This window comes from Pteronotus mesoamericanus, unplaced genomic scaffold (genome assembly GCF_021234165.1).
Source record: "Pteronotus mesoamericanus isolate MK-2021 breed Mesoamerican mustached bat unplaced genomic scaffold, CSHL_Meso_final scaffold_550, whole genome shotgun sequence".
Classification (NCBI taxonomy): domain Eukaryota; kingdom Metazoa; phylum Chordata; class Mammalia; order Chiroptera; family Mormoopidae; genus Pteronotus; species Pteronotus mesoamericanus.
Window position 1 is genome coordinate 1,251,913 of NW_026555322.1, and position 3,146 is coordinate 1,255,058.

Below are 3,146 nucleotides of genomic sequence, written 5' to 3' on the forward strand. Positions count from 1 at the left end.
TGTGAAGCTTTTTACCTTGATGTAGTCTTCCTAGTTTACTTTTACTTTTGTTCCTTCTGATTTTGGTGTCATATCCAAAAAAAATGTTGCCAAGACCACTGTTAAGAAGCTTTTTAGTATACAGATTGTTCACATCGTAGGTTAAATTTATTATTTCTTTCTTGTTTTTTCTGCTAGAATGAAATTAAAGATCAATAACAGAAGGAAGATTGGAAACTTCACAAATATGTGAAAATTAAATAGTACACTCTTCAACCAACAGGTCAAAGAAGTAATCACAAAGGAAGTTATAAAATAACTTGAGACAAATGAAAGTTAAAACAAAGTAACTGCTGCTTAAACCTGAGTCTCAGCTTCTTGCCTTCCTTCCTGAACAACATGAGCTTCAGCATCCATTCCAGCTTTTCCACAAACTATCATGCCTTGGGATCCATGCAGTTGCCCAGCCACCTGGTCCTACTCCACCAACATGTGGGTGGCTCAGGGTCTGGGGGCCTGGCTGTGGTGATAGCCAGGGGTCTGGTGGGCAGAGGGGGCATCCAGAGTGAGAAGGAGACTCTGAAATGCCTGAATGACTGTCTGGCTCTCTACCTGAAGAAGATGAGAAGCATGGAGGCTGATAATCAGAAACTGAAGAGCAAAATTCGGGAACACTTGGAGAAGAAAGGACTCCAGGTAAGAGACTGGGGACATTATTTCAAGACCATTGAGGACCTGAGGGCTCAGATCTTTGCAAGTTCTGTGGACAATGCCCACATTGTCCTGAAGATTGGCAATGCCTGTCTTGCTGCTGATGACTACAGAGTATGAGATGGAGCTCACCATGCGCCAGTCTGCGAAGAGTGACATCAATGAGCTCTGAAAGGTCATTGATGACACAAATATCTCTTGGCTGCAGCTGGAGACAGAGATCGAGGCTCTCAAGAAGGACCTGCTCTTCATAAAGAAGAACAACAAGGACGAAATAAATGGTCTACAAAACCAGACTGTTAACTATGGGTTGACCATGGAGGTGGATGCTCCCAAATCTCAGGACCCCAGCAAGATCATGGCAGACATCCGGGCTCCATATGACAAGCTGACTTGGAAGAAACAAGAGGAGCTTGATAAGTAATTGTCCCAGCAGGTTTAGGAGAGCACCACAGTGGTCACCTCGCAGACCTCTGAGATAGGAACTGCTGAGATGACACTCACAGAGCTGAGACAAGCAGTCCAATCCTAGGCGATAGACCTGGGCTTGATGAGAGATCTGAAGGCTAGCTTGCAGAATAGCCTGAGGGAGGTGGAGATGCACTATGCCATGCAGATGAAACAGCTTAAGGGGGTCCTCCTGCAGTTGGAGTCTCAGATGGTCCAGACCTGGGCAGAGGGGCAGCACCAGGATGAAGAGTAGGAAACCCTGCTGAACATCAAGGCCAAGGTGGAGGCTGACATAGCCGCCTACTGCCACCTGCTGATAAAAGGGGAGGACTTCAATCTTGGTGACACCCTGGACAACAGTCACTCCGAACAATCCATCCAAAAGACCACCACCTGCAGCATAGTGGACAGAAATGTGGTGTCTGAGGTCAATGACACTAAAGTTCTGAGGCATTAGATGTAGTAGAAGTGGGGCACCCTTTGCCGGGGCAGGAGGCCAATAAAAACTACAGAGATCATTGAACATTAAAAAAATCAAAACAAAATGTACCAATACATATAAGATGCAGCAAAAGCAGTGCTATAGTTCTAATCGTGTACATAAAAAAATAAATAAATAAATAAAGACCTCAAACCAACAACTAAACTATGAACCTCAAGGAATTAGAAAGAAAATAGCAAACTAACCCAGAGCCAGTAGATGGAAGAAAATAATAAATATTAGAGTGGAGATACATAAAGAATAGAAGAACAAGAGAGCAACAAAACCAAAACTTAGTTTTTCAAAAGATCAACAAATTTGACAAAACTGTAGCTAAATTAACTCAAAAATACTCAAATTACTAAAATCATAAACAAAAATGGAAACCTTACCAATTTCACAGAAATAAAAAAGCATCATAATGGAATACTATGGACAACTGTACACTAACAAATTAGATAACCTAAGCAGTGATTTTCAACCTTTAAAAAAATCTTATGGCACACAAAAACTAATTACTAAAATTCTGCAGTACACCAAAATTATATTATATTTTTTGCCAATCTGACTAAAAATACGTATAATTTTGATTCATTCACAATGATGGCTATTGTGTTGGCTGCTGTCATTTTTTTTTTGACAGTCTAAGGGAAAAGAAGTCAGTGCCTCTGACTAAATAGTCAGCCATCACGTTTTAAAAATTCTTGCAGCACACATGATATGGCACACTGGTTAAAAATAGCTGACTTAGAGGAAATGTACACACTCATACAAATACAAAACCAACGATCATTGAATCGTGAAGAAATAGAAAATATGAATAGACCTATATTTGGTAAAGAGAAAAAGCTTGGACAACTTGACTTCATAACTGAATTATACCAAACAAGAAAAGAAGAATTACAGCAAGGATTCTCAAAATCTTCCTCAAAAATGGAGGAGAGGGAACACTTTCTCAAATTCCAATAAGCCAGCATTACCCTGGTACCAAAGTCAAAGACACCACAAGAAAATAAAATTACAATCAAGTATCTTTTATGAGCATTAATGCAAAGTTCACAAAACACATTTCTAAGAAGACAAATACAGCATCACATTTAAGGAATTATGCACCATAATCAATTGGCACTTACTTCAGAAATTAAAGAATGGTTCAACATACAAAAATCAATCACCATAACACATCACAGTAAGAAGCACAAGATGGTAGAGGAGTGAAGAGAAGCCACACTAACCTCCTCCCAGGACCAATATGGAATTACAACTGAATTGTGGAGAAATCACACAGAACAAACAACTGAACAATAATGGGAAAGAAGACTTATAACCTCAGACAGACAGAAGAATCAGCATCAGCACAACCTGACTGGTAAGGAGTCAGAATTAAATGACACAGAGACTAAAAGAACAATTCAAAGGATTGAAAATCCAGGAGCTGGTTCTTTGAAAAGATAAAGAAAATCGAAAAGCCTCTAACCAGACTCATCAAGAAAAAAAGACAGAGGACCCAAATAAACAAAATCAG

The 3,146-nt window shown here is 39.7% G+C and overlaps 1 pseudogene; it reads left to right on the forward strand.

The window, feature by feature from the left end:
- The first annotated feature begins 378 nt into the window (after positions 1-378).
- Positions 379-1,597, forward strand: LOC129061218 (keratin, type I cytoskeletal 18-like; annotated as a pseudogene).
- Positions 1,598-3,146: the final 1,549 nt, after the last annotated feature.